Genomic DNA, 13,841 nt, shown 5'->3' on the forward strand with positions numbered 1-13,841 from the left:
GCCAAGACCATGAGTGGCATGAGTGTCCCTCATCCATTGCTTTCCAAGCCATGTCCACAAGGCTGTAAGCCAGCTAGGTACGAGAAATGAATTGCCCCAAATGAAACCAAACCCATGGAGCCCTAATAAATCTATCGACCAAAACCATGATCCAGACCGATTCAACTTGACAGTTTTGCTGTTTCAACTGATATGAGTTCATGTTCGTCAAGATTCTCGAGGTGGCCAAGGCCTTAAGTTCCAACAAGATTTCTTGAGAATAAGCTTTCAAATAGCACTTGCTCACCTCCTATAGCAATAGCAAAGTATCTACAACAACCCAGGAACTAGAAGAGCCGAAACAGTTAGCCAAGTCTGACTCTTCCTTTTTGCGAAAATGGTATGCTTTGCGTCTCCAATGGGAACAAGAGGGCTGCCAAATTATGAGTAGCACCGAGTAAAGATATGAAATGAAATGGTTAGCTGAGTCAGACTCTTCCTTTCTACAAAAATGGTATGCTCTATGTCTCCAATGGGAATAAGAGGGCTACCAAATTATGACCAGCGCCGAGCAAAGATGCACAATCAAAACCTCTAAGTACGATCTGATCTATGTGGCTCCTATCTCATTTAGATTATTGGCCATCATGCGCAAATGACCTTTAGAGGAACATGTTATGGCCCATCCCTATTTGGATCAACTGATTGAGGAAGAACTATACGTCACCACAGGATGAACTCGGGAGACTTCCTAATTGACATCCTGACCTACATTACACATGTAGGCATTAGGCCTCAAAACATGGAATGCCACACCCATTTAAAGTATAACCCATAGTTATATGCTTGGCTCATGAAGAAATAAAGCACAATATGCAAGTGCTTCATTCCCTTAACCTTTCACCCTCCAATCCTAGGAAGGATTTTCATCATTCTCGAGGGAAAGGGGGTAAGATGAAAAAGGAAATATGACTTAAACTTCAGATCTTCAAATCAAACTTGGTAAGCAAAAAATATTCACAAGTAGAAAGGACAAATAAAGGGAACTCGAACTTGAAAAGCACTTTTACAGAATTTTTGTTTGGAATGTGTAGATTGATTTAAGTATAAAAGTTTTCATTCCTTACTGGAACATCGCACGATTCCATAATGTTTGATCTTGAACTTTTATTTTCCACAAAAGGTACTCTCAAATGAGCGAATTGTAAGTTGTTGTGCCATAATAGGAACTCGAGATGGTAGGCGAACTTCTATTCTCAGAGGAAGAACACAACAAGTACCAACTGGCCCACTAAAACACAAGTCTACAACTAGCTAAAGTATCACAATGTTAGCAATTTGGGAAAGTTGGTGAACAAGGAAGGCGCAGTGAGGACCAACACAATCTCCACATATATATAGAGGAGGTTAGCTAGAAAATTGACCATGGCAGGTACACAGAGTTTCAATGAACGTTCGATGAAAGAAAGAATAGTGGTATGGTGTCCATTAGGAAGGAAGGCTCATCCAAAAGGATAGAGGTTGTGCTTAGCCCTAAAATAGTAGAGAAGGCTTTAGGGTTGGCCAACACAAATGGAAAGAGACCAAAGAGGGATATCCATGGCATGTTGAAGATGCTGAAGAAAAAGATGCACACTAATGATGGGATTAGTCTAGCAAACATCCTTGACCCCGCTGTCAGATTGCAGGCAAAGATGGTGCACACCTTGTTCTCTAATCACCAATACAATACCCTTATGGCTTGGATCCTGGTGCCGATACTTGAGAATATCGTGGCAAGGGCCCTAGATGAAATAAATCTAAATGCCTACATTTGTAGATGATTGAATCATCATCCAAGGTGCTATCATTGAGTCAAAGACTTACAAGAGGTCAATCATCACTGGCCACCACAACCGAGTCGGACTGGAAAAGACCTACATTAAAAGCATCCCTGATAGGGTTTGGAGGGGTGTTGATCACCATCATCCAAGAAGCCATGGAAAAAACAAAAAAGGAAGAAGAAGTAGGGGATACTTTGGAGAGATCTCCCATCCAAGAGCAACATCTCTCCCTAGTCCCAAAAAGCCCATCAATGTCTCCCAAAACTAGAAAAGTGGAAGAAAAAGAAGTGAGCGAGCCACAAAAAGAGAAGACAGAGTGAGCCATAAGAAAGAAGGGAACTCAACACTAGGCAAAACAGAAATGGTAGGGGTCCAGTGAGTGGACAACTAGTGAGAAAGGTAGGGAGGGCTTGGTCCCATCAAGCCAGGGGGAGCAGAAGAAAATCTTGCTAAAAATTCCAAGCAAGAAGAAGAAGTAAGAAACAAAAGAATGCCTGTGAAATGCAAAAAAATCATCTTGAAGGATGGAGGAAGAAGCGACAAGAGCAGGAGGAAAGACTAAGGAGGGAAGAGGATGAGCAAATGGCTCTCACCATCAGGCTGTTGGCTAAGCAACCCTCCCACGCCAAAGAGTTGGCTAGAAGGAGCTTAGATGACACGCCTAGAACTAGCTCTACAATAGTAGAAGAGGCTAGAGGACCCATGGTGGAAGCCAAAGGGAAGGTCCCAATGAAAATGGCCCCCGCCCGTCATGGTTGCCACCACTACCACCACCTAAGAAACCATGGATACGATAGTGAACCAAAGCAACATGATGGCCTGGGTACAATACCTAGTTAATAAGGTGCATCAGTAGATCAACACCCAGTGGAGGAGCCTCCATTACAAAAACAAAGAGGCCTGCTACTATGGATGTTGATTCCACAAAAGACCCAAAGAAAGCCAAGGTGGAGACCTCAACTATGTCCATACCCTTGGCTATGTTAGGGTCAACACAGTATGACAAATATGTCCAAGAGCTATTAGGCTAGTTGGAAAGAGTAAAAGAGGAGAAAAAGGTAGCACTTGGAAGAATTGGAAACTGAAAAAGAAACATTCTCGACCTGCCAACTCAAAAAAACATACCAAATAGCCACCCACTAGCAAAGGCAGATAAGCAACTTGAGGAAAGAGCTGGAAGCCAAACATGCAATAGAAGCGAAAATAGAGGAGAAGGTCACACAAGAGCCCCATGGCAAGGAAAGAGGAGAACATGTGATGTTGGAGGGGGACTTCTCAATCCTCCTGTAGCAAAACGAGCATATGCAAGAGTACCTCAAGAAGGTCCGATATGAGCTCACTGAGGAGCTGGAAAGGGTTAGGACCCAAGCCTACGCAGAGTGCAAAAAGGATAAACAACAAAAGAAAGAGCTGCTCAAGGAACTGTGTGAGGCTAAGGCACAAAGAGAAAAAGTAGCAGGCAAAAAACTGACAGAAATGGAAAATCAACTTCAGGTGGCCCTTTTAGAGCAAGAACGGCTAGTAGAGCAGCTAAACTGCCTCAAGGAATAGAATGAGAAAATGCTTGGAATCTAAAAATAGAAAGAATAGATGGTCATGATACTGTCTCAATGCTAGAATTAGGGCATAGAGAGGATGAGAAAAAAGGCTAGGGCATGGGAGAAACAGACCACTAGAAGACTTAGAGACCTCGTCAAATGCCTCGTCTTGGTAGAAAGCAAATGAATCATGGCACTGGCAAGGGTAGAAGTAGTGGAGGTAGGTCTTGAGGTCCAACAACATGCCTTTCTGACCACACTCTTGCATGTGACCCTAGTTGAGGGTGAATATACCATGGAAGGGATGTGGTGGAGGAAGCTAGAACTTTTACAAGACGAGCCCTGAGATATGGCCTCCATAAAAGAGTGCCAAAAGAGAGCACTAGCCTAAGCACATAGCAACAATGTCATTACCTAGGACTCTCATGTGTGTGTGTGTGTGTGCTGAGAGAGATAAAAGAATTAGGGTTTGGCAAGCCAAAACAACTAGCTCAACCACCCACTGCAGCCCCAATGAAATTGCCAAGGGAAGAAGGGCCAGACTTTGAGCAAGGCCAAGATGAAGAAGAATAGCTGCAACCAAGTGTTGAGCCCCACGCAGCAGGTGCAAACTCAAATGGAAGAGTAGGGTGAGGAGGCCGCCCTCAAGAGGGTTGTGGAAATAAAGTGCAGATTGAGTTGGCACAAAGGAGACTCCAAGCTAAAAAGCTCCTAAGATCCTCATTTCACAAAGAGAGGAATGCTACCCTATAAACTGGGCCCAAGAATTGGCTATTTGGGAGCAATGAGAAAACCAAACCTCACCCCTTGAGTTCTCCTTCTACTATTCTCGTTCCTTAGATAGAGTTCTATCTCTAAGGGTGGTGGAGTAGGTGATCAAGCTCATGCAAAGGTTGGGGAATAGGTGGAAAGAGGAAAGAAGAAGACACCCCACAAGGTGGTAGAGAGAGCCCATAGATTATTGGCAAGATAAGATTTCGGAGATTCCAAAGACTAACAATGGGTACAAAGCCCAACCATAATGATGGCGACACGTCTAGGACAGCAACCTTGATGCTTGGATGGCCTTTAGTGGCACCACACCAGACAAGCACAATGACCCTATCTGCATCCCATATCCATAGAGAATAGACTACAACCTAGATATGCATGGTAGGTATGACTTTCCAAGAATCTACAACGTGAATGCAGAAAGCCTAGAAGATTGCCTAATCTTCACTGAGCGGGACATTCGCCCATCCATCAAGCACTTCCTTGATCAATTCTCATCTTGCGCTTACCTCACCTTTATTATCACATGTAATTATCTTAGGGTACTTAGGATTTTTCTCAAAAAAAAGCCCACGGTGGAAGAGGTGTGATGGGCACTTTTTAAAAAATCTAAGTGCAGGTATTGATAGTTGCATGATGGCCCAACCATCTAATGATGAGGGTCGTGCTCCTGCCTTCTTTTTGCATGGCCATCCCAGAAGATATGAATGATAGTCGCTTCACTAGGTGCAGCCACCCCTTTCTATCAATGACATCTCTGAATGTATGTGTCAGCATAAAGGGCTACCTGCAAGTCCCTTAGGACCCCTCATAGTGTAGCCCCTTCCTTACCAAGTCCGTTAGGACCCCTGATAGTGTAGCCCCCTGAAGAGCATAGGGATAACATCTAGTGTACTCCCTCCCCATGTATTAAGTGTCAAAAAAGATGGAGAAAAGAAAAAAAATAAAAAGAAAAGACAAAGATGCAGCATAAGAAAATGACGAAATGGGATTCTCATGTATCATCTGAGTGCCACATACACTGCACCTAGGGACAATTCCGAAAATGTGGGAGCTCCTTGCTCGACCTCTAAGACCCACGAATTGCTTATTGTTTCAAGCATTTCAAGCCAAGTGCAATGGCTACCTCTCACATAGCCATATGAGCTCTCACACTTACAAGTGTAGTGAGCTTACCTTCATGCCCGATTGAGTTGCCTCCTCTTCCCTCAATCTCTCCAATAGCTCCACAATCTAAGGGGCAAGCTTAAGGATTAGAACCAAAAATATTTCAAAAAAGGAACTTGTAAGAAAATGATTAAGTTGCTAATTAGTTGAGGTTTTAAAAGAATGAACCCTCCAAATTTGGCATTCAAATGTGATTAATGAGAGAATATATTATTCATTGAAGAGGTAGGCCATTAAATGCCTAAGGACATTAATTCATGTTAGGGGTCACTTTTTGGCCATTATTCTTCTTTTTGAATGGTTAAATATTCTATCATCACATTTTCCACCAAAATCATGCTTTTTTTTGTCTACATTCATTTGAACCATCTTTCTCTCCTATTCTCTTTGGTTCTTAGTTCTTAAAGTAGATTTTACTCTGTCGTAAAATTTCTCACCAAATCACATCCGGTTCTTACCAACAATCTGCATTGGTCTCCCTTTATCTCCTTTTACAAAATCTTGAGAAGGTGATCAATAATAAAAAGAGTCTCTATACAGAGAACCAACACCACTTACTTGCCGATTGAGCTATAGAGATATGATTCTCTTCCATGGACCTGAAACGAGATCAACTCATCAATTTTTAGCAGACCCAACTAGGTTGGGATATCCAAGCTAAATCTTTACTTCATCCCCTAAGAGACATCCATTTTGTAAGATTTTGTTTCAACCAAATCCAAGCTTTTTCTTCCATCTCTTTAATTTGATTCATAAGAAAATGGTTAAAAGAGTCTCATGGCGTTGATACAAATTGGTAGGGATAGATATACTAAGGATGGACGTCAAGCTAATAGAATAGAAAGTGAAAATTTTCACTTTGATCTTGGCACTTGAAAATATAATATCTTCATTATACAGTGTTATAATATTAACTTTTTAGCAAGCACTAATGGATAAGACAAGGATAATATATTATAATTAGAAGAAATGAAGTATTTTGATTTTTGGGAGACAAAAATATTTACCTAGTAATAGATAAAATACATTTATTATTCAATTTTTAGTCTATTAAAATATAAAAAACATTAACCTAGTAATAGATAAAAGTATTAGTGATATTGTGTATTGTATCAACTTTAGGACTAAGAGGATTTTATGTGTGTAGGATGCTTCGGAGAATATGAAGGATACAACTTTTTACCTGATATTAGCTTTTGGGAGTCTTTTTCTCATCATACCCTCAACTATGATTCTTAATAGCACTATTAAGTTTCAATATCCTCGATTGCGATTCTTAATAGCACTATCAGATTTCAATACCTAATTGGTGGCTTGATGTCATGGGATGATACTGCTGCTCATGCTATCATATCCTGAAAAATCTCTTAAGATCTCTTCCCTTAATTTGTAGGAAGAAATAGAAAGGACTTGACTCTATTTCTTTCTCTCAGAACTCCGATTCTAATGCAGACAAATTTTATGATTGAAAGCATCACTATACTATTGATGCCTTATCCTTGTATATCTTTCTTTAAATGTAATATGTCTCATGTTTCACAAAAAAGTGACCATCAAAATAATCCTTGTGATTATAGATCTCCTTTACTCTATAGTATTCATGACTTATTTATTTTTAAAAAAAGGTTTAAAGAGTATTATATGATATTATACAAAGTTCTCTACATGAAATAACATGAACTTTTGACAAGTCAATGGAGTTAGATAAATAAATTATTAGTGGAGTCATTTATATAACAATATAAACTTTTGATAAATCAATGGAGTTGAATAAATAAGTCATTATTTAGTAGTCAAAATCCTATATGAAATCGATGATAATATATATAATTATTCAATATCTCTTCAATCTTTTTCTATAGCTCAAAAGGATAGAATATATTATTTAGTAAAGATAAAATATACTTCATAACTCTTCAAAAATATACTCTGTTTAAAATAAAATAATTTATAAAATTGATAGAATGATTAGCAAATAAATTATTAAAAATATATATTATCTCAAAATATATAACTATCCAATATCTCTTATATATTTTTAAAACTCCTAAGGAAGATGGAATTTCTATAGCAAATATATACTAATGTAATATCTATTCAAAAATATAATCTCTTTTGGATCAAAACTATGTAATGATAGGTTTAAAAAAATCAAAGGAATAGCCTAAAAAATTTTAAGCTTTAGAATAATGGTCACATGTGACTCTGTAATAATGTTATGATCTTTATTTTTAGTAAGACCTTACACCTATAAAAAAATTTCTAACAAAATTTCATTAAAGTATTAGACTTTGATTTTTTTTTTGAAAATTTTTAAAGATTTTTTTGAGCTCATTTGATATTTTAAAAATATTTAAAGCAAAAGGCCTAAAATAACAAAAAAATCACCAAAAAATAGGCCATCATGATATAGCGCAAATAGGGGGATTGAGCACCACTCTTCATAGAAGTCCCGATATGGCGACTCAAGGTCCCCTTCCTAGTTAGATCCATCCTGTAAATATTGATGATAAGCTAGCGAATGTAGTCCCGTTGCCCATCTTTGAGGGAGAGTACAATGAAGACCCTGACTTCATGTAGCAGAGTTTATAGTAGCATGTGAAGCTAATAATGCCAGAACCCCCAAGCATTGGTTGGCGATATTCTCCACCACTTTTAAAGGCGCGACGTTTTAGTGGTATGAGAGACAAGCAGTAGGAAATTTTAGCACATGGGACAACCTGAAGTTGGCATTCCTCACTAAAATAAGGCATGAAGGTTTTGAAGAGTGGATGCGAGAGGAGTTTATGAATATAAGTTAGTCCTCTCTGGTGAACGGGTCACACCTAACCCCCCTATTCGTGTCATATCATGATGGCCTATTAAAAAAAAATTCAAATTTTTTTTCAAAGCAGCCTAAGATATTTATAGATTTTTTTTGAAATTTTTTGGATAGGTGTAAGGTCTCACAAAAAAGAAGACGTTACAAAAGGAAGCGAATAGGGGGGTTCTACTTTGCGCGCGCCTGTTTGCTCCTCCATGATACGGAGTGAGGAGGATCCCTACTACGGAGATTTCACTTTGCTACTCTAGCGCCATGTCAGCGTCCACGATATGGATCGAAAATGATCATGTCGAGATTACACTTTGTCGCGCTCGCGCTGTATCAGTTGCTCCATGATACAACGTGAATAGGACCTTGCGGAGATTTGGCTTTGCTGCTCTCACGTCATATCAACTTATCCTTTCTGTGTCGTATAAACGATACCTCTAGCGAATATTTTTTTATTGCTCTTCCTATCATTTTCTAGTAAGCAATGATGGCAAGACAAATCAGATAGCAAGGAAAGTTTATATAGAGAGTAAGGATAGTGAACAAGAGACAAGGCCATCAGAGGTTCCACAAGTTATTGTCCCTCCTGAGATCCCTCCTACCCCTAGTTTTCCCCAGTCTCCTATCATGCAATCAAAGCAATCAAGTGTAGAGACTGTGTCTTCTCCTCCTGCCCAAGGCAAGGTCCATGTGGTTAATGACCAACCCTATGATCTTACTAAATAGTCATCTCCTACAACTGCCAAGGTTCCAATCTCCCCTAGAGCTCTTGATCAGCCAATAGATCAATCTAGATCCTCTTCTGCTCAAGAAAGTGAGCCTTCCAACCCAAGGAGAAAGAGAAGGTTTAGGTTTTACTATATGCAAAAGTGTTTTAGTGAGATAAGGAAGGCCCAGAGCTACATAGCATGTCATTCCAAAGACATCTTTTATCAAATTTGTCAAGGATATTTTTGATAGATTATCAAGAGTGTCGACTAAAATTGGCCTGCAAAAGAAATGGCAGCTTGCAGCATCTATTCTATCTTTAGGAGGCAGTCGAAGTCTTTGTTATTAACTTTATGAATGATGCTTACATTGTTGTTGCTCATGCTCATATGATCATCTTGATGAACAAAGATTTTAGTATGGTCAACAGAATCAGGTACATGTTTGACAAGGTATTGAGGCCCTTGCCCACTACTTATAAAAAGGCCTTTGAGATCCTTAACATTCCCCCAAAATTGTCTAAGAAAGCAAAAGGGCCAAAGATCAAGGATGTGATACAACTATACCCAACAAGGACTACATCCCAGTGAGAGTTTGTCCAAGAAGAAAAAACGCAAAAGGTCATAGAAACCGAGGATGATGTTTGCAAGAGAAAAATGGATGTGCTTGGCCTTGTTATAAGAGAATGGGTGAGGTGTATGGACAAATGGTTGTCAATGTTTCTTGCACTTTTGAGAGGAAGAAGACTATCTTAGCGTATCTCTTGAGGACAAGTCCATGCTAGTTGTTAAAAAGGATATTCAATTGTCAGATTCTGCACTTTATTGTTGCATATGGTAAGGCATTTTGACTCTCAAAATTTTTAGTATATAGAATGATTGTGGTGTTGATTGCAAATAACACCCTATTTTTGCTATTAGCTTTAGGGCATTGATTGTTTCTCTTTGCTAAGAAAGCTCTACAAGTATATTTATTGTTGATCCACTATTATTAGTGGAATTCTTTTTTAGATCTGGTTCAAATATAGTAATGTTTTTCAAAGCTTTTGATTCCATCACAAACTACCATATTTTTTTCCTTACATAGGATACACTCACTAGAGAAATTATCCTCATGAACTCTCTAAGTGGTATCCATGGCCAAGCAAGAATGTGTGTTGAATGGAATACTACTTGATTTTTGGTTAATTGTTTATTTTATTTGATTTTCTATTCTAGTTGCATGTTTCCATTTGTAGTGCTGGTAGGCTTGTGACTACCATCTTGGACCCCACCACATATGAGGATATTGCTGATCCTGAAAAACCATATAACTTTCTCTAACAAGAAGTACCATTGCAAAGTTATACACATACTTGTGGATGGAGAGTGATTTCAAAGTCTACAAGACAATAGATTCAAAGATACTCAAGATAGATGGGGTGAATGTAAGTCTATTTCATATTGTTGGTTTTTTGAGGGACCCTTTTTCAATTTACCAACTTGTTACATTTTTTTCTCGTAATGCTGAGATTAACCTGACTCATATATGTGGTGGATAAGGGAGTGATGTATTGAGTTGATTTTGGATAGGGTAATCACAATAGTCGATTTCGACTCCCCTCCACAAAACCACGAAATGTGCATAATATATAAAAACCCTTCCCTTAGTAAAAGAACCCGTAGTATGATTAGCATAGATAATATCTGCAAACACCTTATGAATTGCATGGAAGGTTCCACTAAAGCTTTCCATAGGTTGCTATTCAGTACTTATTGATAGAAATATGTCTACAACCAAGAATTCATTATTAGTACTTATTTAAATGAAAAAAATATTACATACGTTATCAACTCAAGACTTACAATATGTTTACTGGGAATTACACTCATTTGGAGGTAAGTGCATATCCTTGGCCATGTAAACATGTTGCACTTTGATAAAATACCCTTTAGTCACATAATTTTGAAAGAAATGATATGTCCCTTCTAGTGATGTTTTATATCCTCTTGTTTTCTTCTTCTCATCTTATGAGAGTCCTTGCAAGAGGCCAGCATGATAACCCAATCATTTATGCTAAAGATTTTTGGCTCCCAATTTTTGTCAGCTCCCTGGCTATAGATGGTGCAGGAGTTTACTAAATGAGAAGGGCACCTATTGGATGCCATACTTAAATTAAATTCACAAAGAAAGGTGAATGAACTAAAACTGAATATTAAGAAGACTAGGGAAAATATATTGGGCACCAAAAAGTTCTCAACTTTTGAAAAAGTTATTATTAACTTCACAATATCTTTATTATGTCCTTTGTCAGATTTTATAAGTAAATAAGGACTTCAGGACTACCAAAACATGTCATACTTTGGAGATTTTGACTAAAAAGGAGGAGAGAATCACGAAGTTGACTTTATTATCTCCAAAAAAGAGGAGATAAGAATACCATATTCTTGCACACATGGCAAACTCTCTTTGGCCCTTTTTTTAATCTCGTGATTAACAAAATTGCATTTTTTGAAGCATTTTTGGGCCTAATGGCAAGCTCAATCCTCAAGCTCCAAGCTCTAAGCTCCATTGTCACATGCGAGACAAGAGAAGAGAAAAGAATAGAAGAAAAAGAGAGGAGAAGATGGAGAGCTTCTCCAACATGGTCCTTGACCCTCACTTCCTCACTCCCTCACACTCCATCTCTCAAGCACAAGCACAAGCAAGAATAAGAAGGAGAAAAAGAAGAAGAAGAAGAGAGCTAGTTTTGGCCACACACAAGAATGAGCTTCGTCGTTCACTTTTTGTCTTTTTATACATGCCCTACTCCTCTTTGGGTGCCCATCCCTTTTTTACATGCCCGGTCATTTTAGTCTAGGTCCTCTTTTCATATTCCCTTCCTATTTACATGGTTTCTTCACCCACGCCTGTCTACATTTACAAGTTGCACACGAGGGAGCCTGGCACTCTTTTATAAGGATTTAGGGTGCGCTTTTATATTTAAAATGCCATTTTTTCCTTTTGCAATTGCCTTGGACTTTTGAGTTTGCTTCTTGCACTTTTGGTTCTTTTCCTCTTGTTTTTTCCATTGGGTTGCCTTTTTCCGCTCTATGACACTACGTCTTTTTAATTTTCTTTGCTTTCTTTGCGCTTTCTTTGCACTGGGGTTAACAATCAATGGGTTTAAAGTTAGACCAATGGGAGTCTTAGGAGATTGGATGGTCAAGATTACTTTGGGTATAGTGTAAGCTTAACTTTGCTATCATGAAAGGAGTTGACTCTAACCTATTTCTCGATCGAGCATGGATACATAATGCACGTCTCATTGAGGAGTGTAGAAACAATTTACCCTTTTTAAGAAATAGGAAGGAGGTAGTATGCATAAAGATGGAGTCTCGAAAAACCTCACTTGTTGACGTAGAGACTATCTCTATACTCTTGTGAAGAGATTCTAATGATCCCCCAACCTCTCATCCATTGGCCAAATATATTTTCTCTCCCAAGGATGAGCATGATTGGATGCACGTTCTCACCACCTTAAAATTGCCATTTATAATAGAGCTAGAATATTGATAGATCTAGGAATATGAGTCAAAAAGATGCTTTAGATCCTTTTGCCCTCATTGTAGAACCTCATTCAAAACCCATTTTAGTACCACTCTTTATGATAGCCCCTAATTTAGCAGCTCCTAACCTGATAAATACGAGTGTAGTATATAAGATTCTTAGCCAATGGTGGCCATGTTTTCATAGTTGTGTAGATATTAATATGCCCATCTTTGAAGAATTGTTAAACAACTCCATATGGCAATGGAGAAATTTTCAACCTCCATAATAGTCTCTTTACCTCATTGATGAAAGAGTAGGGCATAGATTCTGAGGGAATAAGTACCTTCGAGGACTATTGATCAATTCAAGATGATGATGACTCTAACTTTGACATAGTGGAGATCATGACACTAATGGCAGCACCATTCAGAAAATCTATATGGACCCCAAACTGTCTCAGACGCTGTGTGCCTATTCATTGACTCAAGTATTACAAGACTAAACTTAGAGTTGGAATCGTTGAATACCTCAACGTGCTCGACTATGAACTAATGGGGCACTAGCTTAATGATCTTTATCTAGACCCCAAGGTATTCATGATTGAAGATGACATAATTAAAGTCCATGAGAACACTATGATAAGTTCAAACTCTAATACGGATAGAAGTAGTGATTCTAACCTAAAAATTGCACAACCAAGCCAATATGCTAAGTCCATGACCAAACTTCTAGTCCATTCATGATGCAAATTACTTGAAATATAATACCCACAACAAGGTATTGAAACTCAAAGCCAAAAAAACCACAAGATCTTTCCCATGATTCACAAAGTTCATAATCAAAGATCGAGTAGTTATGTTGTTTAATGCAAAATGCAAAGGAACATTTTTATTTTTTTTGAGGGACCGACAAAGGTTAAAAAAGTGAACATTGCAATGCCTAGGGAATCCCCTAAAAGCTTGTGTACAATACTGAGGACCTCAGTGTAGAGGATGAAAAACAATTGATAAGCTTACTAAAAGAATATTGGGACATTTTTTCTTAGAACTACTCTGACCTTAAGTGTATACCACCACAAGTTCTTACCCATAGAACCCCTCTTAAGAATGATGCCAAGCTTGTCAAATAGTGACCCTACCATATGAATGCTTGATATGCCCATCATGTTAGAGAAGAAATTGACAAGTTACAAAAGGTAGGATTTTTAAGTAAAATTGAGCATACCAATTATGTATCTTTGATATTTTTGGTACTCAAGAAGAATGGGAAAATCCATGTATGCATCATTACAAGTATTTGCTTATATTGTCATGCCATTTAGGTCCACTAATAATGCTCTAACAATCTTTCAAACTCTCATATGCACAATCTAAGGACATGTTGCAAAAGTGGCTCAAGGTGTTTGTCGATTAATACTATGTCCACTCTAATAGGGAGAAATACCTTGACAAGATTCATCTAGTCTTTGAGAGATGTAGGTAGGACAACCTATTATTCAGTCCTCTCAAGTGTTAGTTTAGGGTCAAGAATAGC

This window comes from Lygodium microphyllum, chromosome 16 (assembly GCF_053477565.2).
Source record: "Lygodium microphyllum isolate KBCC chromosome 16, Lygodium_microphyllum_v1.1.10, whole genome shotgun sequence".
NCBI classification, from domain to species: domain Eukaryota; kingdom Viridiplantae; phylum Streptophyta; class Polypodiopsida; order Schizaeales; family Lygodiaceae; genus Lygodium; species Lygodium microphyllum.